The 13,370-nt window shown below is 53.6% G+C and overlaps 1 protein-coding gene across 3 annotated transcripts in view; it reads right to left on the reverse strand.

Annotated features, from left to right (window-relative positions):
- Positions 1 to 13,370, reverse strand: part of MEIOC (meiosis specific with coiled-coil domain) — a 1,190,863-nt gene that overhangs the window by 98,801 nt on the left and 1,078,692 nt on the right. The window lies entirely within an intron of this gene.

Consider the following 13,370-nt stretch of genomic DNA (forward strand, 5'->3'; position numbering starts at 1 on the left):
GCTGTAACCATCTGGGAGCCTGCTGGCGCTGCCGCGGCCCACATTCGCTGAACCATCTTGGAACCTGCTGCCGCGGTCCACACTCGCTGAACCATCTTGGAACCTGCTGGCGCTGCCGCGGTCCACACTTGCTGAACCATCTTGGAACCTGCTGGCGCTGCCGCGGTCCACACTCGCTGAACCATCTTGGAACCTGCTGGCGCTGCCGCGGTCTACACTCGCTGAACCATCTTGGAACCTGCTGGCGCTGCCGCGGTCCACACTCGCTGAACCATCTTGGAGCCTGCTGGCGCTGCCGCGGCCCAACCTTCCGGAACTCCCCAGTTCGAGGATTGAGAGCTGCGCGTAGAGTCTCCTTGCAACCGACCTTCTAGAAGACTGTCCCGCTACCTTGCCCTTTGTCACGAGACTTTCCAGATCTCGGGATCTGCTGTATATATTGAAACAATACTTATTGCCAGATAAAGATTGAAAACTCTATCTACGTGTGGTGTACATTTGTAGGGGTGTGGTTACTCTGCTGTACGATTCTAGGAGAGGGCCCTCACGTCGCAGGCCCCTCGACATCGCTCGGTCCCTTCTCTGAAGGAGGGGTAGACCTAGGGGTGGTCAGTCAGACACCTTCTGCCTCCCCCGAGTTCGCCTTTCTAACATTGGTGGCAGGCGCTGCGATCCGAGCCAACGCAAAATCGTACAGAGAGTGATCTACCCGCTACGACGGAAAAACACACAGAGACCATGACGACCCAAGGAACCAACCTACCTGCCGAATTCCAGAAAGAGAAGATAGAAGAATACAGCCACAAAGAACAAACAATTCTGTAAAGACATGGGTATCGCTACCACTGGCCTGAGCACAAAAGAGGACTTCAAATCGGCCCTACAAGCCTGGGTGGAAACCCGAGACAGACCACCCCAAGAGGAGAATAGCCCGAACGGGCAACAGGAAACCAGCGCACCCCCGACGGGGGAAAGAACCGCAACACTAAACGCGGACCTCATCTACGAAGACGCTCGAGAACGAGAGCGCAACCCGCTACACGAATTGGAGCTTGCACGACTCCGGCTAGACGGAGAACTCCAGCTAGCGGAGAAAAAGATAGCCCTCGAGCAACTACGGCTGGAGGGGGATCTAGAAGAGAAACGGAGACAACGTGACCTCGAAGAAAAACGACTAGCATATGAACACGAACGAGGCCTGAGAGAACTAGAAATCAAGGCCCAGATCAACGAAGATAGCGCGGCCGGGGCCAAGACCTCGGCCCCTCCCGTGGACACCAAGGTTCACCTACCGAAAGATGTAGTCAAAGAATACTACAAGAACGATGATATCCAGCAATGGTTCAAAGCCTACGAGGTGGCCATGACCGCCCATCGGGTGCCCCTGAAGGATTGGGGCGCCGGCCTGTGGGGAAAGCTCGTCAACGAAGGGAGGGACGCCCTGCTGGAACTCCCTGACACCGAAATGACCTCCTATGAACACATGAAGACGGCCCTACTCACGCGCTACGGACTCACCCCCGAAATGTACCGGCAGAGGTTCCGAGACTGTAAAAAAATCCCCGGTACCACTTGGGTGGAATATGTGAACTTTTTTAGCAGAGCCTTCGAGGGGTGGGTCAAAGGCAGTCAAGTCACTACCTACCAGCAGTTGGTCGACCTTATGTTATGGGAGCACCTCTCCAACAACTGCTTCATTGAACTACGACAGCACCTCCTCGACAGCAAGTTGACCGAGCCGCGAAAGCTAGCGGTCGAAGCAGATCGGTGGGCGAGCAACCGCGTCCACCGGAACCACAGGAGAATACGGACGAGGGTCCCCGGGGAACCACCGGCCGCGAGGCGGCGGGTCTGGCATCAGCTGAGGCTGAGACCTCCCTCCGGGGTCTTCGCCCGCCTCCTCTACACCAGCCTCCAGCCCGAGGGGGGCCCATCCAGCCCGACCAGGGCCACGCCCCAACGTTACGTGCCACAGATGCCAGCGGCCGGGGCACTATGCCAATGATCCTCTCTGCCCCATGAACCAGCGGCCCGGCACCACCGGGCCCCCTGGTCGACAAATCGCTGCAGCCGCTCTGAGCGAAGAAAAGGATGAAGAAGAAGAGGTCCCTATGGAACCAGAAGAATGGGAGTCCGCGGCCATGTGCCTCGCCTCCCTGGTCGACAAAGACATGATCCCCCCGAGACCAGATTCCGATCAACACCCAGAAGTACCGCCAGTGGGTCACCATCAACAGACGCCGGGCCGAGGCTCTCCGCGACACGGGGGCCAGCATAACCGCCGTCCGCTGCCATCTGGTGACCCCAGAACAAATCTTGCCCCACGTTCTGTGCCCTGTCCGGTCAGCGGACAATTCCGAGAGCCTGTGCCAGATGGCTCGCATCCCCTTCGAGTGGGGAGGAGTGTCCGGCATGCTGAAAGTCACCGTCCGAGACGATGCCCCGGTGGACTGCCTCCTAGGGAACGACCTGGAAAGTTCCCCCTGGGCACAGATCGAGCGAAGAGAGCATCTGGGGATGCTAGGCCTTCCTGAATGGGTTTGCGTAACGACCCGCTCCATGTCCACCCGGGACGCCGTCCCAACCGAAGACAATCTGCCCGAAGAACCTGAATGGCCGGCACCTCCGCCACCCGCCACTGCCACAGCCGAACCCGAACTGGGGCCGCAGGGCCCCAGCCATGAAGAAATTCCCGAGCTCGGCCCCTTCCCGAACTAGCCCAGTGGCGCCAAGAAGGGGGCCCCACCCGCGAGCAGTTCCGTCGGGAACAAAAGACATGTCCTTCCCTCGAGGGACTCCGACAACAAGCCGCCACGCAAGCCACAGGAAACTCCTCGGGGTCCCACTGGATCTATTGGGACCAGGACCTCCTGTACAGTGAACAAAAGATCGCCGAGCTGGGGGCCGGCCGAGTGCTAGTCGTCCCCCTCCACTTCAGAGACTTTCTCTTAAACCTGGCACATGATGTGCCCCTCGCCGGGCACCTGGGGCAGGACAAAACCTACAGCCGCCTGGTGACCCACTTTTATTGGCCGAAGATGCGCAGCGATGTGTACAACCACTGCCGAACCTGTCCGACCTGCCAAGCCAGCGGAAAGAGTGGGGGGAAAATCAAGGCCCCACTCCAACCGTTTCCCGTGGTGACCACTCCCTTCGAGCGAGTAGGGATCGACATCGTGGGGCCCCTGGATCCTCCAACCTCTCAGGGGCACCGCTTCATCCTCGTCCTGGTGGACCATGCCACCCGCTACCCAGAAGCTATCCACCTCCGGACTATCACAGCCCCCGTAGTGGGTCGGGCGCTAATGGGGATCTTCTCTAGAGTCGGCTTCCCCCGAGAGGTCGTAAGTGATCGGGGCACAAACTTTATATCGAAATATATGCGGTCCCTGTGGCAACAGTGCGGGGTCGCGTATAAGTTCACCACCCCGTATCACCCTCAAGGGAATGGACTAGTGGAGCGATTTAATAGGACCCTGAAAGGAATGATCAAGGGCCTGGAAGAGCCCCTCCGGCGCAAAAGGGATGTTCTGCTGCCATGCCTCCTGTTCGCCTACCGGGAGGTACCCCAGAAGTCCCTGGGGTTCAGCCCCTTTGAACTATTATATGGACACCCTGTGGGAGGCCCCCTCAGCCTGGTCAAGGAAGGCTGGGAGCTGGTCGCCTCCGATACTCCACCCGATGTTTTCCGATACCTCTTGACTCTCCGCAACCAGACTCGGAAGTTCCGGGAACTGGCCGAAACCAACCTGAAGGTCAGTCAAGAGGAGATGAAGCGCTGGTATGATGAAAATGCCTCGTCCATTGACTTCGAGCTGGGCCAGAGGGTCTGGGTCATGTCCCCGGTCGACCCCGGCGCCCTCCAGGACAAATGGACAGGGCCCTTCAAAGTGGTGGAGCGCAAGAGCGCCGTCACCTACCTAGTGGACATGGAGTCCCCCCCGGAAGCCCCTCCGGGTCCTACACGCCAACCGGCTCAAGCCCCACTTTGTCCGCACCGTACTGAGCCTGTTGTTGGCTACCGATGACGGAGCAGAGGACGACTCCGAGCCCCTACCAGACCTCCTGAGCACCTCCGAGAAAGATGGCTCCGTCAAGGGGGTCTCCCTCTCTCCCACGCTGACACCCAAACAGCGCCAGGACTGCCAGAAACTGCTGGGTCAATTTGCGAACTTATTTTCCCTCACCCCCGGGGTCACCCAGTGGTGTGTTCACGACGTCGACACCGGGGACAGTCTGCCCGTGCGGCACCGAGCCTACCGCGTCCCCGACCGAGTCCGGGCCTGCATCCAAGCCGAAGTTTCCAAGATGCTAGCCCTAGGGGTAGTCGAACCCTCAGACAGTCCATGGGCCAGTCCCGTCGTTCTGGTCCCTAAGGCCGCCGCCCCCGGGGTGCCCCCGGAGCTGCGGTTCTGTGTCGACTACCGGGGACTGAATGCAGTCACCAGGACCGACGCCCATCCCATTCCCCGAGCGGATGAACTGATCGATCGCCTGGGAGCCGCCAGGTACCTCAGCACATTCGACCTCACGGCCGGATACTGGCAAATCGGCCTCACGCCAGGGGCACAAGAACGATCTGCTTTCTCGACCCCCGATGGCCACTTCCACTTCAACGTGATGCCCTTCGGCATGAAGAATGCTCCGGCCACCTTCCAGAGACTAGTGAATCGGGTGCTGGCAGGGCTGGAAGAGTTCAGTGCCGCCTATCTGGACGATATTGCGGTGTACAGCCTCTGTTGGGACGAGCACCTGACCCACCTCTGGAAGGTCCTGACGGCCCTCCAACGGGCCGGACTAACAATAAAAGCCAGCAAGTGCCAGATCGGTCAAGGGACCGTGACCTATCTGGGACACCAAGTGGGGAGCGGCCAAGTGGCTCCCCTTCAACCCAAGATCGACGCCATCCAGGCCTGGGAGCCCCCCGTCACCCAGACCGCCGTCCGAGCCTTCCTGGGGCTCACTGGATACTATCGGCGGTTCATAAAAGACTATGGGAGCATTGTGGGGCCCCTCACAGAACTAACCTCCAAGAGACTACCCCTGAAGGTGCACTGGACCCCCGAGTGCCAAGTAGCCTTTGAGACACTAAAGACTGCCATGTGCACCGCCCCGGTGCTCCAGGCCCCCGACTATAGCCGAGAGTTCATCGTCCAAACTGACGCCTCGGAACACGGCATTGGGGCCGTACTCTCCCAGATTAACTCTGACGGCGTCGACCTTCCTGTGGCCTTCATCAGCCGGCGCCTGCTGGCCCGAGAACAACGATGGAGCACCATCGAGAGGGAAGCATTCGCCGTCGTATGGGCCCTAAAGAAGCTCCGGCCCTACCTCTTCGGCACCCACTTCCGAGTACAGACCGACAACCGGCCCCTGCGGTGGTTGATGCAGATGCGGGGCGAGAACCCGAAGTTGCTACGTTGGTCACCGTGGAGCATCGCCCTGGCAACGACCACGCCAACGGCCTCTCCAGATACTTCCGCCTTGGCGAGGAGAATCCCCAAGAAGATGGGTGACTCTCCCCTGCCTTCAGCTGGAGGGGACGTGTGTTGGACCTGGCCTCGTGGCGTGGTCCTACCCCTCCCGCATGGCGGGCCCCGGACGACATCGGCCCTCCATCCAGCCCGGGTCGGCCTTGGGCACACCTCTGCACGCCCTACAAACCACCAGATCCGCCACCCGGCGGCCCACAACCACTGACATGGCACACTCGGGCCGCCCCAGCATTACCGGTCCGGTGCCCACCCCGGACCCTCATTCCAGGCCCGACGCCATCTTGGGCCCATCACGTCACAGACACGTGGTCCCGGCCCGGCCACGGCCCCAGCGAGCCCGCCATCGAGGCACCAAGAGCCCTCCGGGTGGTAGAGTGGCCACTCAACCAGAGACAAGGAGAGGGGAGTTTCGATGGCTCTCCAACCGTCCCCGGATGCCTGGTTTCGATCGGCCCCCGGCCTCCCTGAGCGATGGCTCCACCCCCCTGCTGGGTGTCTGGACACCATCATCCCGGCCCCTCTGACCCCCAGGCGAGAGGGTCCGGACATCAAAGGACTCCAGACCTATATCTGGGCCAGCCCCGGAGTAGGACGGGAGTTGTATCCCGGAGTCGAGAAGCCCTGCTGACGCTGTCGCGGCTGACCCTGAGACGAACTCACCTTGCTGTTCTACCTGGAGCCTGCTGGCGCTGCCGCGGTCCATCTTCGCTGTAACCATATGGGAGCCTGCTGGTGCTGGCATTCGCTGAACCATCTTGGAACCTGCTGGCGCTGCCGCGGTCCACACTCGCTGAACCATCTTGGAACCTGCTGGCGCTGCCGCGGTCCACACTCGCTGAACCATCTTGGAACCTGCTGGCGCTGCTGCGGTCCACACTCGCTGAACCATCTTGGAACCTGCTGGCGCTGCCGCGGTCCTCACTCGCTGAACCATCTTGGAACCTGCTGGCGCTGCCGCGGTCCACACTCGCTGAACCATCTTGGAACCTGCTGGCGCTGCCGCGGTCCACACTCGCTGAACCATCTTGGAACCTGCTGGCGCTGCCGCGGTCCACACTCGCTGAACCATCTTGGAACCTGCTGGCGCTGCCGCGGTCCACACTCGCTGAACCATCTTGGAGCCTGCTGGCGCTGCCGCGGCCCAACCTTCTGGAACTCCCCAGCTCGAGGATTGAGAGCTGTGCGTAGAGTCTCCTTGCAACCGACCTTCTAGAAGACTGTCCCGCTACCTTGCCCTTTGTCACAAGACTTTCCAGATCTCGGGATCTGCTGTATATATTGAAACGATACTTATTGCCAGATAAAGATTGAAAACTCTATCTACGTGTGGTGTACATTTGCAGGGGTGTGGTTACTCTGCTGTACGATTCTAGGAGAGGGCCCTCACGTCGGAGGCCCCTCGACATCGCTCGGTCCCTTCTCTAAAGGAGGGGTAGACCTAGGGGTGGTCAGTCAGACACCTTCTGCCTCCCCCGGGTTCGCCTTTCTAACATGAAGAGTTAATAGGAAAAAATCCAAAGATATAGGAAAAAACCTGAGCAGAGCTCAGTGGAGACTCCCGTAGCACGACGTGCGGTAGAAATTCTGAGGGACTAGGGCTCCTTCCAGGAAGGTGAGGAGGGTGATAGTAGCTGATTGGCTACTGGCCAAAGTTTGGTCCTTTTTACATACGGACCTAGATAGGCTACTAATGTGAGGCCTCTGGCCTAGTACTAAGTATATGTCCATGTGACATTACTATAATTATTTACCGGGGACTCCCACCCCGACGACGGGGAATGATTCAGGCATGTGAATCTATGAACGATACCCATAATACTGGATAAACTAACAATATCCCACGTCACCGTTAAGCTCCAGACAAAATGAAAATCTCTTGCGACATGGCACATTCGAAAATCAGTACCATGCACCATGTTTCATCTCTTTGAGAGTTAATCAATCCATATTTATGAATATCTGGCTCAGGGTCCACGTTCATTTTAAGTGGTCCTAGTGGTCTTAAAATAGGACATATCTATCCCATGTGGAAAACCCGGACTAGCATCAGCCTTATAATACTTTGAAGCTCTGTACTCTTCAGGTAAAAGCCCCCCACGCTTTGTTTAATATGAGGGTGTGGGAAAAACCATCTTAATATTGAAATCCCTGGAACCCACCTAACTGGGAAACACACTAGAGGTGTCATTTATTTAAAGAATCTGAAATGAATGACTGAATGACTGATGTTCAGAATGAATGACTGAATTATCTAGGAAGGTTGTATTCTCTGTCTTCACCTAGGCCCTCATCCTTGCTTGGCCTCCAGCCCCCGATCCTAGGGGGTTGTATTTTATTATATGAGCAATTACTGATATCAGAGCCACTACATCTGTTGATGTTTAATCGTACTATTGAAACCTATAAATTGACTGTATGATAATTTTGTAGATAAGCCTGTGGATAAAAATGTACGAAAACGTTTGAACAATGTAATACAAACAAATATGTTTAAATTTCAGCTTGTGTGTTCCCCTCCCTGGCTCCATCTGTTTGCCCTGACGAAGGTGCCTGACACCGAAACGCGCGTTGGCGCTACCATCAAGGACGGCAACTTTATACCACCTAATTTGCCCCTTCATTTCTGCACCACTGCCCATGCAACTATAAGTCCATTCAATTGTTGCGGGTTACTTGGTTAAACGGGTTGAATATGTCTGAGTCTGAATGATCCCCTGAAGATGTGAGTGCCTGTTGAGTCCCCCTAATTTGCCCGGAGTGAATGGAACACTTTAATAATTGATGTTGTTTTCATCCTCCTGACTTGAAATATAACTTTGATTGTATATATATATTTTTTTTAAATGTCCGAACAGTCAATCCTTGAATTCTTTTTTATAAATATGTGTATAAAAATCAATAAAAAGATATGTTTTTCATAAAAAGTATGATCTGAATTTCTGGCTCTGATACTCGGTAATCTAGCTCTTTTATTAACTGAACTGGATCCCTTAGAGGACCATATGGTATCTACTCCGGCAGGGTGTTTTTCTGTAATTCTGTTTTGATCCCCTCCCTTCCTGCCTACATCCTGTATTGCCTCGGGGAACCCCCTTCCATTGTATATAGTCCCAGTGGTCTTGGACAGGCAAAGTGGGGTTGTCTTTTTGAAATACACCCATTAAGTGCTCCCATTCATTTTCCATCTTTGATTTCTTAAGTCACGTAAGATCATTACCGTTACGGTTCAGTCTCTTGGCCCACAGCCGTTCGTCAGATAAGGTTGCTGTAATCCAGTGGGACGCAATTTCTTCTTTGGCACCCAGCAACATATGGGTGATTAGCGTCTATTCTTTTTTTTCAGTGACTCATTCCTTGTGTGTTGGCCCCATAGTTTGTAGCACTGTAGCACTAGTACTGGACCATTTGGATTTGGAAGTCCAACATTTTTGCCTCAGAATCTTTCAAATATATTTAGAGTGGGTGTGACAACTATATAAGGATTGTTGCTCTCTGTCCCTCCAACATTTGCTTTCCGTCCGAGGGTCATGTACCAATTACATGTTCTTATACCATGTTTCTCTCCCTTATACACTCCTCACTGTTTTGGCTAGTTATCACCACAATTTCTCTTACTCTTGTCTGGTTACCCCCTTCTACTCTATTTGTACTCACTGTGCTATGTAGGAACACACTCTTGTCTGGTTACCCCCTTCTACTCTATTTGTACCCACTGTGTTACGTAGGAACACCCTTGTTAATATGGAGCCTTATGTGCAAATTTTCACATCTTTTTGGGAGGTCGCAAACAACTTGATTTGTAGAATCAGGCCATTTGCGGCTGCATAAAAGAATGTTGTATTGTACAAACTGCGATTTGATAACTTGGGTATGCAATTTGATTGGCAGGGGCGTGATTAGAGCGTCCCTTTCAAATACCGAATTGTAGTGATATGTGTTAATGTTTTGCAACTGAATTAGGGTTGGAAAACATTTATATTTTACCACCTCCTTGAAGGAGGAGGTAGCCCATTCCCAAGCTGCTTTGTGAGCATATTCTTGTGATATTCTGACAATGTGGAGGAAACATATCATACAGAGTAATGACGTTTTGTAATGCCCTTAACTAGTCTTTTGACATATCAGAAAAACGCAGGTCCACGTGTAAGGTGCCGGATTCTGATCACAGTGTCAGGGAGTTTACGTGATTTTGGTCTATCACCAAGGACTACAGCTGTCAACTTTGTCATTATGTACAATGCTACAAGCTTCTTCTTGTTTCGCTATTTCTAATTAATCTCCTCCACAGAATGTTTCTCCACTCCCAAGCAAATTTGCTATGTCAATGTGCCCTACAACATGGCCTGCATGTCTGCTGCTCGCAGGGTGTGTGTAGGTACAATGAACGTTTCCTGGTAGTAGGCGATCATATAGGAACTAAATTGTCTGCCCCTTCTTCAGTGTAGCTTATCTTCTCTTCAATGGTATAGGCTCCATCTTGTATTATGGACTCAGGAATACAGTGCTGTTTAACAAGTAAAATGGCAAAGCTTTGTCAAAAATAGCATTATGAGTGTGAGTGTTTGATTGTTGAGAGTATGATTATTTTCACATTCTTCTTAATTTGCATGGGGCATTGTAGGAAGGTAAATCCCTGACTATGGTTGCCCCCAACTTTTTGCCTGGTGTTTTGCTGGTTTTCTGACTTAGTTGACCTGAGGCCCTGCTATTCAGGACCTCAGGCCCACTGCTCTCTCTGTAAAATGGATTCCATGTACCTTAGGTACATATCTAAATTGGATACTGAGCCACCTTATCAGTCCCTGTACAGTGTACCTTAGGTACCCAGGGCATAGGTGTACCCAGGGCCTACCAGGGGCTGCAGCATGTATTATGCCACCCCTGGCTGGCCATCCAAATCTGACAACTGGCTGCTTGACAGCTGGGGCATGGTGGTGTAATCACCCTTTGCTTTAGATATAGTATACCTATATCTAACCCTAAAAATGGACACACAGATCTCCTATCAGTCACTCCTATGGCAGGCCTTAACAATCCTGAAGGCAGAGTGCTTGGAATCGTGTGAGATGGTGCTCTGGCATGAGCTGAGCCTGTCTGCGGCTTTCGGGATCCATCCCTTAGCCGTTTCCATGATATCGCATACCATATACTCTTAAGTGCATTATAATCCTCGCGGTTATGTGCCAACTCTGGTATCGCTTTATCAAAACATGTCGAGTAAGGTGTCATACGAATTGGAATACTAACCCCTCGCCAATTCTGGCGACGGGGTTAGCATTCCACCCTTCTAGAGGGACACGACATGTATGTAACCCCTAACCCCGGTTAAAGTCAGACAGAGCCTTAGCATCCACAAAATGGATGCTGCCACCGAGACACAAGTCTGCCCTCCTGCTGCTGGGAGTCCTCCCAGAGCAGGAGATAAGGACAAAGGGTTTCCTGCCAGGGGCGGTGCCAGCACCGTCCCAGACAGGGTTTTGTGTATTGTAGGTAGGCAGGGCTTTAGAGGAAGGTGACTGCACGTGGCACCCCGGTGCTCACTGTGCATAGGCTGGCTGGAACCAGTTCCAGGGTCACTCCAGACCCTGTGCTGGGGAAAAGCCCGCCAAGGAAGTGGGTGTAACCACCCCCCTCCCAGTCCCACCCATAGGGCAGGACTTAGTCGCGTGCCAGCCCCTTTTTACAGGATAAAGGTAGAGACTGGCCCCCTTCCAAATCAGATCATCTTTGAATCCTGAAACTACTTTCCACGAAAGGAACTCAAGACTTCTTCCCAAGATTTCTCCCTTGTGACTAAGGAGTAGTCACCCTGCATCCGCAGGCACCATCTAAGAACACTGCGGTCTGCTGCAAGTCTCTCCTCCGGATCAAGACTGCCCAGCTCGACGAGAACCGGCTTCCCTGGCACCTCTGACCTCTACCTGCATCATCAGTCACGCTGAGATTCGTGGGTGTGACGAGACCTCGAGGGACCGGCCATCTTCAAGACTGCACGACTTCTTTTCAGCAAGCCCGCCGAGTAATCTACTGGTGAGTGCTTTGGGGTCCGAGAAGCCCCCACCCTGAGCAGCTCCAGCACCGAAGAGCAGCCCCCCAGCATCTCCACGATCTGCGTGGGGCCCTTCTGCTTTTTGCTGCTCACCGCGTTGTTTGGCTACTAGCCCGCTGGCTTGTGGCCTTCCTGACGACGCCCGACGACATTTCTGCTGCTGGTCTGGTTGCTCCAGACTGGCCCTTGCTCCCTTCCAGAAGAGGAGCACCCCGGACCCTCCTGGTCCACTCAAGACGCCATTTTGAGTCCACCGCGTGGGCTTGAATTAGCCAAGGCCTGTTGCCCAGTCCTGGGTAACTTCGACGCCGACGACTTCATCCTTCGTGGGACAGCTCGCACCTCCATCCTGGTCGCCGACAACGCCTCCTGGTCCGAGAGACTGCAGAGCCCAGCAGCGCCCACTCACCTGACTGCGGTGACTTCGCCCGGTGCCATCCTGGTGCCCACTTAATCACTGGCTAGTGATTCAAGAACTTGGTCCCCTCTGCTTTCAGGTTTTCTTCTTCCTTGATCCAGGCTTGGATCCATCGAACTTTTCTTCACTGGTCGCCTGCCAGCAACTTCTTCCTTCCAGGCTCCTGGTCCGGCAACGAGATTCCCGACGTCTTTTCAGACCTATGCAGCTGCAGCCCCTGGGCTAGGTAACTTCGGCACTTCGGTGTCCCAGCATAGCCTCACTATCCTAGGGTCAGGATCCACTGTCGTTTTCTTCCCACCAGGTCGGGTTCGCCCGTGAACACTAACTTTGCCTTTACTAGCCTCCATAGACTTTGTCCCGCATCCCGCGTGAGTGCACACTCTGCACCCGAGTCCCCTAGGTCTCCTAGAAGTAATCTAACGATTCCCTAGTCCAGTCCTAGCGATTCCAAAGCCTATTAGAACTGTTACTTACCTGCTAGTAATTCGCATTCCACTTTTAGTGTATATGGTTTTTCGTGCCCCTCGGGCATTTGCGTAACGTGCTAACTTAAAAGTATTTTCGTAAGAGTTTTGTTGTGTGCTTAGCACCCTGTCCTCATAAAGAGTACAGGGTTGTTGTGATTCTAATAAATACATTGTTTATTTTCATAACACTTGTGTGGTGTCCTTTCACTGGGTGTTCAAGGGGTAATGTGATGGTAAAACAGCTGGCTTAACACGCCCTCTAGAGTCTTAGCCTTAGACTGCTCGTATCCATGCTACTAGGATAGCTGGTCTATAAGGTTGACTTACAACCAATCATCAATAAGGGTTGTTTGGACTGATATATAGTGATCACTAGAATAGTGAGCACTGCACATCAGGCCAACTTCTCACAGGCATGTTCAATATTCAGTAACTCACTTTCTGGTACAAACTAATTAGATGGAGATTCCTCTCCATTTGGATATTCCCCAGGCATCAGACTGGATCTGGAAACATTTCGTAGTACCTCTGTGTACCGGAAGGTGGTGCCATTCAGCTCCGCACTGACGCCGTCCCACTCTGGAAATGACATTGGGGCCCATAAAGGTGCCACTTCAATGCATTGCTGTCAGTTGGATTCAATACAGTCTGGGCCCATAGGTATGGAGCCCCAAAAACAATTTGGTAGACCAGTGTGTAGATTTCTAGACTTGGGATCTTATTAAAGTGTAGAGTCCAATCACAGAATTAGGAGGATGGGAGGGTTGGTGAGTAATCTGTAGCTAGATATAGTCTCTACCAGAAAAAGCATTACCAAAAGTGAGTAACCTGTTCTTCTGACAGAGACTTCTAGCCACAGAATCCTTACCTTTGGATGCAGTGCACAATCCTGTTGAAGATGGTACGCTTCTGCACAGCCTTGCCTATTTTGGGTCCAG

This window comes from Lissotriton helveticus, chromosome 5_1, assembly GCF_964261635.1.
Source record: "Lissotriton helveticus chromosome 5_1, aLisHel1.1, whole genome shotgun sequence".
NCBI classification, from domain to species: Eukaryota; Metazoa; Chordata; class Amphibia; order Caudata; family Salamandridae; genus Lissotriton; species Lissotriton helveticus.